Here is a 10,000-nt window from a genome sequence, read left to right as displayed (position 1 = left end):
AACACCCCTTGCACGGGGAGGGCGAGGTGACTGGCCTCCGGAGGATGCCACGGCCGCCCCCGTCTCACCAACCGCACCCAAGACGACACACAGGGTCGCTCAGGGAGATGGCGTGCGGGGGTGGGCCTATGCGGCGCCACCGTCTGGCTTAGACCTGCCTCCGCCGCGGGGGGTCCTCGACCCACCGGCGGACAGGCACGAGGATTGGGAGAGGGGGGCTGGCCGTCGGGGTCCGCCGCGGCTCTGGCACTAACCCGGCGACGCTGAGGTCACGTGGGTGGTCGTCGGCCTGGCCGTGTCGGCGTCGCCCTCCAGCGTAGTCCCTCTTCCCGCTCGCGCCCGTAACCTCAAAGGGATGCCCGAGCGGCTTTTCTTCCCAGGGCTGCTCCCCGCCCAGGGCGGGAGCGCAGGGGGATCCCAGGTCGGCCTTTCACCGTACTCCCTACCTCTTGGCCCTCGTTCCTTCTCCCGTTCTCCATCTAACCCCTTGGCTCTGGGGTTTCCGCTCTCCCTCTCTCACTCTCTCTCCTGCTCCCTGGCCGAGCCGCCTGGGAGGACGAGGGTCGAGGGGGAAGGCAACGGTCGGGCTGGGGCACACCGCACGGTGAGAACCCCCTTCGCCTGCCTCCACACCTCTGTCGTCCTCCCCACTGACGTAGGGGCTCGGGAAAAGACTGGAAATCGCGAAGCTCGGCAGTGGCGCGGAGAGGCCACCCACCGCCGCCGCTGTCGCCACCGCCGCGGAGGCCGCCCTTTCGGACACGAGGGGCAGCGCGAGCCTCCGCTGGCCGGGTACGCATCTGGAAGAAAAGGGCCGCCCTCGGAGAAGATCGCTGTGCTTCCCCGCACAGGGAGCGATTCGGACGACGGGCCCCCACGCCTGGCTGGGTGGGCGCCCCGCCGTTCGCCCGTACGGGTCGTCGGACCACTGCCTTCGCTCGGTTCGGGTCAAACTCCCCACGGCTCGGCCACCTCCGCAGACGGGAGGCGAGGCCGGCATGCGCGCCCAAAGATAGGTGTCGGAAGCCCGGGGGTAGAGGAGGAAGGGGACCGCTCACCTTAAGCCAGCGCGGGCTCCAAAGCCCGGGCCGAGCGAGCGGCGCCACCTCCCCACCCGGGAGCGCTGCGCCAGATCGATCGGAGGAAGAGCAGGGGTGCATGTAGGGACTTGCCCAAGTACGGAGGCTGCAAACCCCTGTCGTCGGGAGATACGTGCCCACGAGTCCTGGAAGCGCGACTCGGGTACAGGCGCCCTTGCGGGGGGGTACTGGATGTGGAACAGCACTGGGGTCGAAGCCACAAAAGCATCCGCCCTCATGGAGCCTCTCCTCGGCCTAAAAATCCAGATTTTAGCCTTGACGGCGCCCCCATGTGGAGAACCAGGGCCCGCGGGGGGGTCTGGCCAGGCTCACTTCAACCCAGGAACACCTCTCTGACTTGGGATAGGCGACCGGCAAAAGTCCCCCCACGCAGCTGCGGAAGCCTGGGTTCAGCCAAGGTGCAGACCTCCAGCCGAACAGGGACTCATAGCCAAAACGCATACCCAGGCCTACGGAGGTGAAAACCAGCTTAAATGAGTCGAAATGTGTCGGGGCTGAGAGGTACCTCTCTCTCATATATTCTGCCGGTGGTGTGCAAAACTGGGTCTTTGCATGGAGTGTCACCCTATACCCACTTTAGGGACGCATGCAAAAAAGTGCCCGATCGCCTGGAACTGTCAGGCGGATTCGGCTCCCTGGAATTTCCTCATTCTGGTTCTTTTTCACTTTTTGTCTCTTTTGCGACATCTAGTGGGCAGGCTGCATTACTGCAACCGGGGACACCTCAAAACGCTTGGAACTGGGGAGCGGGCTCAATTTACAAACGTTTTGCGGGTCCTGGAAGTCAAAATTGTGACTTCTGAAAACGACTAAGTATCAAGGACTCATCGCGCGAATCGCTCTGGAACTGAAATCGGATGCGCGCACTGACATGCTCCCCTCTCTGGAAGTCTGACACAAGTTGAAAAATTTTCTAAGTCCCCAAAAATTTTTTTTTTCAACTTTTTTTCAATTTTCCCCCTGTGGGATATATATTTTACCCACACTTTTGGAGCCCTCCTGGGATGCCCTCTAACATACTAGAACCTCATTTTGTGGAAGTTTTCACAAAATTGTGAAATTTTCAAAAAGTCAGAAATTTTGCCAAAAACGACTAAGTATCAAGGACTCATCGCGCGAATCGCTCTGGAACTGAAATCGGATGCGCGCACTGACACGCTCCCCTGTCTGGAAGTCTGACAAAAGTTGAAAAATTTTCTAAGTCCCCAAAAATTTTTTTTTTCAACTTTTTTTCAATTTTCCCCCTGTGGGATATATATTTTACCCACACTTTTGGAGCCCTCCTGGGATGCCCTCTAACATACTAGAACCTCATTTTGTGGAAGTTTTCACAAAATTGTGAAATTTTCCAAAAAGTCAGAAATTTTGCAAAAACGACTAAGTATCAAGGACTCATCGCGCGAATCGCTCTGGAACTGAAATCGGATGCGCGCACTGACATGCTCCCCTCTCTGGAAGTCTGACACATGTGTGAAAATTTTCTAAGTCCCCAAAAATTTTTTTTTTCAACTTTTTTTCAATTTTCCCCCTGTGGGATATATATTTTACCCACACTTTTGGAGCCCTCCTGGGATGCCCTCTAACATACTAGAACCTCATTTTGTGGAAGTTTTCACAAAATTGTGAAATTTTCAAAAAGTCAGAAATTTTGCCAAAAACGACTAAGTATCAAGGACTCATCGCGCGAATCGCTCTGGAACTGAAATCGGATGCGCGCACTGACACGCTCCCCTGTCTGGAAGTCTGACAAAAGTTGAAAAATTTTCTAAGTCCCCAAAAATTTTTTTTTTCAACTTTTTTTCAATTTTCCCCCTGTGGGATATATATTTTACCCACACTTTTGGAGCCCTCCTGGGATGCCCTCTAACATACTAGAACCTCATTTTGTGGAAGTTTTCACAAAATTGTGAAATTTTCAAAAAGTCAGAAATTTTGCCAAAAACGACTAAGTATCAAGGACTCATCGCGCGAATCGCTCTGGAACTGAAATCGGATGCGCGCACTGACACGCTCCCCTGTCTGGAAGTCTGACAAAAGTTGAAAAATTTTCTAAGTCCCCAAAAATTTTTTTTTTCAACTTTTTTTCAATTTTCCCCCTGTGGGATATATATTTTACCCACACTTTTGGAGCCCTCCTGGGATGCCCTCTAACATACTAGAACCTCATTTTGTGGAAGTTTTCACAAAATTGTGAAATTTTCCAAAAAGTCAGAAATTTTGCAAAAACGACTAAGTATCAAGGACTCATCGCGCGAATCGCTCTGGAACTGAAATCGGATGCGCGCACTGACACGCTCCCCTGTCTGGAAGTCTGACAAAAGTTGAAAAATTTTCTAAGTCCCCAAAAATTTTTTTTTTCAACTTTTTTTCAATTTTCCCCCTGTGGGATATATATTTTACCCACACTTTTGGAGCCCTCCTGGGATGCCCTCTAACATACTAGAACCTCATTTTGTGGAAGTTTTCACAAAATTGTGAAATTTTCAAAAAGTCAGAAATTTTGCCAAAAACGACTAAGTATCAAGGACTCATCGCGCGAATCGCTCTGGAACTGAAATCGGATGCGCGCACTGACACGCTCCCCTGTCTGGAAGTCTGACAAAAGTTGAAAAATTTTCTAAGTCCCCAAAAATTTTTTTTTTCAACTTTTTTTCAATTTTCCCCCTGTGGGATATATATTTTACCCACACTTTTGGAGCCCTCCTGGGATGCCCTCTAACATACTAGAACCTCATTTTGTGGAAGTTTTCACAAAATTGTGAAATTTTCAAAAAGTCAGAAATTTTGCCAAAAACGACTAAGTATCAAGGACTCATCGCGCGAATCGCTCTGGAACTGAAATCGGATGCGCGCACTGACACGCTCCCCTGTCTGGAAGTCTGACAAAAGTTGAAAAATTTTCTAAGTCCCCAAAAATTTTTTTTTTCAACTTTTTTTCAATTTTCCCCCTGTGGGATATATATTTTACCCACACTTTTGGAGCCCTCCTGGGATGCCCTCTAACATACTAGAACCTCATTTTGTGGAAGTTTTCACAAAATTGTGAAATTTTCCAAAAAGTCAGAAATTTTGCAAAAACGACTAAGTATCAAGGACTCATCGCGCGAATCGCTCTGGAACTGAAATCGGATGCGCGCACTGACACGCTCCCCTGTCTGGAAGTCTGACAAAAGTTGAAAAATTTTCTAAGTCCCCAAAAATTTTTTTTTTCAACTTTTTTTCAATTTTCCCCCTGTGGGATATATATTTTACCCACACTTTTGGAGCCCTCCTGGGATGCCCTCTAACATACTAGAACCTCATTTTGTGGAAGTTTTCACAAAATTGTGAAATTTTCCAAAAAGTCAGAAATTTTGCAAAAACGACTAAGTATCAAGGACTCATCGCGCGAATCGCTCTGGAACTGAAATCGGATGCGCGCACTGACACGCTCCCCTGTCTGGAAGTCTGACAAAAGTTGAAAAATTTTCTAAGTCCCCAAAAATTTTTTTTTCAACTTTTTTTCAATTTTCCCCCTGTGGGATATATATTTTACCCACACTTTTGGAGCCCTCCTGGGATGCCCTCTAACATACTAGAACCTCATTTTGTGGAAGTTTTCACAAAATTGTGAAATTTTCCAAAAAGTCAGAAATTTTGCAAAAACGACTAAGTATCAAGGACTCATCGCGCGAATCGCTCTGGAACTGAAATCGGATGCGCGCACTGACATGCTCCCCTCTCTGGAAGTCTGACACATGTGTGAAAATTTTCTAAGTCCCCAAAAATTTTTTTTTTCAACTTTTTTTCAATTTTCCCCCTGTGGGATATATATTTTACCCACACTTTTGGAGCCCTCCTGGGATGCCCTCTAACATACTAGAACCTCATTTTGTGGAAGTTTTCACAAAATTGTGAAATTTTCAAAAAAGTCAGAAATTTTGCAAAAACGACTAAGTATCAAGGACTCATCGCGCGAATCGCTCTGGAACTGAAATCGGATGCGCGCACTGACATGCTCCCCTCTCTGGAAGTCTGACACATGTGTGAAAATTTTCTAAGTCCCCAAAAATTTTTTTTTTCAACTTTTTTTCAATTTTCCCCCTGTGGGATATATATTTTACCCACACTTTTGGAGCCCTCCTGGGATGCCCTCTAACATACTAGAACCTCATTTTGTGGAAGTTTTCACAAAATTGTGAAATTTTCAAAAAGTCAGAAATTTTGCCAAAAACGACTAAGTATCAAGGACTCATCGCGCGAATCGCTCTGGAACTGAAATCGGATGCGCGCACTGACACGCTCCCCTGTCTGGAAGTCTGACAAAAGTTGAAAAATTTTCTAAGTCCCCAAAAATTTTTTTTTCAACTTTTTTTCAATTTTCCCCCCTGTGGGATATATATTTTACCCACACTTTTGGAGCCCTCCTGGGATGCCCTCTAACATACTAGAACCTCATTTTGTGGAAGTTTTCACAAAATTGTGAAATTTTCCAAAAAGTCAGAAATTTTGCAAAAACGACTAAGTATCAAGGACTCATCGCGCGAATCGCTCTGGAACTGAAATCGGATGCGCGCACTGACATGCTCCCCTCTCTGGAAGTCTGACACATGTGTGAAAATTTTCTAAGTCCCCAAAAATTTTTTTTTTCAACTTTTTTTCAATTTTCCCCCTGTGGGATATATATTTTACCCACACTTTTGGAGCCCTCCTGGGATGCCCTCTAACATACTAGAACCTCATTTTGTGGAAGTTTTCACAAAATTGTGAAATTTTCAAAAAAGTCAGAAATTTTGCAAAAACGACTAAGTATCAAGGACTCATCGCGCGAATCGCTCTGGAACTGAAATCGGATGCGCGCACTGACATGCTCCCCTCTCTGGAAGTCTGACACATGTGTGAAAATTTTCTAAGTCCCCAAAAATTTTTTTTTTCAACTTTTTTTCAATTTTCCCCCTGTGGGATATATATTTTACCCACACTTTTGGAGCCCTCCTGGGATGCCCTCTAACATACTAGAACCTCATTTTGTGGAAGTTTTCACAAAATTGTGAAATTTTCAAAAAGTCAGAAATTTTGCCAAAAACGACTAAGTATCAAGGACTCATCGCGCGAATCGCTCTGGAACTGAAATCGGATGCGCGCACTGACACGCTCCCCTGTCTGGAAGTCTGACACATGTGTGAAAATTTTCTAAGTCCCCAAAAATTTTTTTTTTCAACTTTTTTTCAATTTTCCCCCTGTGGGATATATATTTTACCCACACTTTTGGAGCCCTCCTGGGATGCCCTCTAACATACTAGAACCTCATTTTGTGGAAGTTTTCACAAAATTGTGAAATTTTCCAAAAAGTCAGAAATTTTGCAAAAACGACTAAGTATCAAGGACTCATCGCGCGAATCGCTCTGGAACTGAAATCGGATGCGCGCACTGACACGCTCCCCTGTCTGGAAGTCTGACAAAAGTTGAAAAATTTTCTAAGTCCCCAAAAATTTTTTTTTTCAACTTTTTTTCAATTTTCCCCTGTGGGATATATATTTTACCCACACTTTTGGAGCCCTCCTGGGATGCCCTCTAACATACTAGAACCTCATTTTGTGGAAGTTTTCACAAAATTGTGAAATTTTCAAAAAGTCAGAAATTTTGCCAAAAACGACTAAGTATCAAGGACTCATCGCGCGAATCGCTCTGGAACTGAAATCGGATGCGCGCACTGACACGCTCCCCTGTCTGGAAGTCTGACACATGTGTGAAAATTTTCTAAGTCCCCAAAAATTTTTTTTTTCAACTTTTTTTCAATTTTCCCCCTGTGGGATATATATTTTACCCACACTTTTGGAGCCCTCCTGGGATGCCCTCTAACATACTAGAACCTCATTTTGTGGAAGTTTTCACAAAATTGTGAAATTTTCAAAAAGTCAGAAATTTTGCCAAAAACGACTAAGTATCAAGGACTCATCGCGCGAATCGCTCTGGAACTGAAATCGGATGCGCGCACTGACACGCTCCCCTGTCTGGAAGTCTGACAAAAGTTGAAAAATTTTCTAAGTCCCCAAAAATTTTTTTTTTCAACTTTTTTTCAATTTTCCCCCTGTGGGATATATATTTTACCCACACTTTTGGAGCCCTCCTGGGATGCCCTCTAACATACTAGAACCTCATTTTGTGGAAGTTTTCACAAAATTGTGAAATTTTCAAAAAAGTCAGAAATTTTGCAAAAACGACTAAGTATCAAGGACTCATCGCGCGAATCGCTCTGGAACTGAAATCGGATGCGCGCACTGACATGCTCCCCTCTCTGGAAGTCTGACACATGTGTGAAAATTTTCTAAGTCCCCAAAAATTTTTTTTTTCAACTTTTTTTCAATTTTCCCCCTGTGGGATATATATTTTACCCACACTTTTGGAGCCCTCCTGGGATGCCCTCTAACATACTAGAACCTCATTTTGTGGAAGTTTTCACAAAATTGTGAAATTTTCAAAAAGTCAGAAATTTTGCCAAAAACGACTAAGTATCAAGGACTCATCGCGCGAATCGCTCTGGAACTGAAATCGGATGCGCGCACTGACACGCTCCCCTGTCTGGAAGTCTGACACATGTGTGAAAATTTTCTAAGTCCCCAAAAATTTTTTTTTTCAACTTTTTTTCAATTTTCCCCCTGTGGGATATATATTTTACCCACACTTTTGGAGCCCTCCTGGGATGCCCTCTAACATACTAGAACCTCATTTTGTGGAAGTTTTCACAAAATTGTGAAATTTTCAAAAAGTCAGAAATTTTGCCAAAAACGACTAAGTATCAAGGACTCATCGCGCGAATCGCTCTGGAACTGAAATCGGATGCGCGCACTGACACGCTCCCCTGTCTGGAAGTCTGACACATGTGTGAAAATTTTCTAAGTCCCCAAAAATTTTTTTTTTCAACTTTTTTTCAATTTTCCCCCTGTGGGATATATATTTTACCCACACTTTTGGAGCCCTCCTGGGATGCCCTCTAACATACTAGAACCTCATTTTGTGGAAGTTTTCACAAAATTGTGAAATTTTCCAAAAAGTCAGAAATTTTGCAAAAACGACTAAGTATCAAGGACTCATCGCGCGAATCGCTCTGGAACTGAAATCGGATGCGCGCACTGACACGCTCCCCTGTCTGGAAGTCTGACAAAAGTTGAAAAATTTTCTAAGTCCCCAAAAATTTTTTTTTTCAACTTTTTTTCAATTTTCCCCCTGTGGGATATATATTTTACCCACACTTTTGGAGCCCTCCTGGGATGCCCTCTAACATACTAGAACCTCATTTTGTGGAAGTTTTCACAAAATTGTGAAATTTTCCAAAAAGTCAGAAATTTTGCAAAAACGACTAAGTATCAAGGACTCATCGCGCGAATCGCTCTGGAACTGAAATCGGATGCGCGCACTGACATGCTCCCCTCTCTGGAAGTCTGACACATGTGTGAAAATTTTCTAAGTCCCCAAAAATTTTTTTTTTCAACTTTTTTTCAATTTTCCCCCTGTGGGATATATATTTTACCCACACTTTTGGAGCCCTCCTGGGATGCCCTCTAACATACTAGAACCTCATTTTGTGGAAGTTTTCACAAAATTGTGAAATTTTCAAAAAGTCAGAAATTTTGCCAAAAACGACTAAGTATCAAGGACTCATCGCGCGAATCGCTCTGGAACTGAAATCGGATGCGCGCACTGACACGCTCCCCTGTCTGGAAGTCTGACACATGTGTGAAAATTTTCTAAGTCCCCAAAAATTTTTTTTTTCAACTTTTTTTCAATTTTCCCCCTGTGGGATATATATTTTACCCACACTTTTGGAGCCCTCCTGGGATGCCCTCTAACATACTAGAACCTCATTTTGTGGAAGTTTTCACAAAATTGTGAAATTTTCAAAAAGTCAGAAATTTTGCCAAAAACGACTAAGTATCAAGGACTCATCGCGCGAATCGCTCTGGAACTGAAATCGGATGCGCGCACTGACACGCTCCCCTGTCTGGAAGTCTGACAAAAGTTGAAAAATTTTCTAAGTCCCCAAAAATTTTTTTTTTCAACTTTTTTTCAATTTTCCCCCTGTGGGATATATATTTTACCCACACTTTTGGAGCCCTCCTGGGATGCCCTCTAACATACTAGAACCTCATTTTGTGGAAGTTTTCACAAAATTGTGAAATTTTCAAAAAAGTCAGAAATTTTGCAAAAACGACTAAGTATCAAGGACTCATCGCGCGAATCGCTCTGGAACTGAAATCGGATGCGCGCACTGACATGCTCCCCTCTCTGGAAGTCTGACACATGTGTGAAAATTTTCTAAGTCCCCAAAAATTTTTTTTTTCAACTTTTTTTCAATTTTCCCCCTGTGGGATATATATTTTACCCACACTTTTGGAGCCCTCCTGGGATGCCCTCTAACATACTAGAACCTCATTTTGTGGAAGTTTTCACAAAATTGTGAAATTTTCAAAAAGTCAGAAATTTTGCCAAAAACGACTAAGTATCAAGGACTCATCGCGCGAATCGCTCTGGAACTGAAATCGGATGCGCGCACTGACACGCTCCCCTGTCTGGAAGTCTGACACATGTGTGAAAATTTTCTAAGTCCCCAAAAATTTTTTTTTTCAACTTTTTTTCAATTTTCCCCCTGTGGGATATATATTTTACCCACACTTTTGGAGCCCTCCTGGGATGCCCTCTAACATACTAGAACCTCATTTTGTGGAAGTTTTCACAAAATTGTGAAATTTTCAAAAAGTCAGAAATTTTGCCAAAAACGACTAAGTATCAAGGACTCATCGCGCGAATCGCTCTGGAACTGAAATCGGATGCGCGCACTGACACGCTCCCCTGTCTGGAAGTCTGACAAAAGTTGAAAAATTTTCTAAGTCCCCAAAAATTTTTTTTTTCAACTTTTTTTC

Source organism: Phyllobates terribilis, unplaced genomic scaffold (genome assembly GCF_046119375.1).
Source record: "Phyllobates terribilis strain yellow unplaced genomic scaffold, ASM4611937v1 Scaffold_5688__1_contigs__length_49896, whole genome shotgun sequence".
NCBI lineage: Eukaryota > Metazoa > Chordata > Amphibia > Anura > Dendrobatidae > Phyllobates > Phyllobates terribilis.
This window is presented reverse-complemented; position numbering follows the sequence as displayed.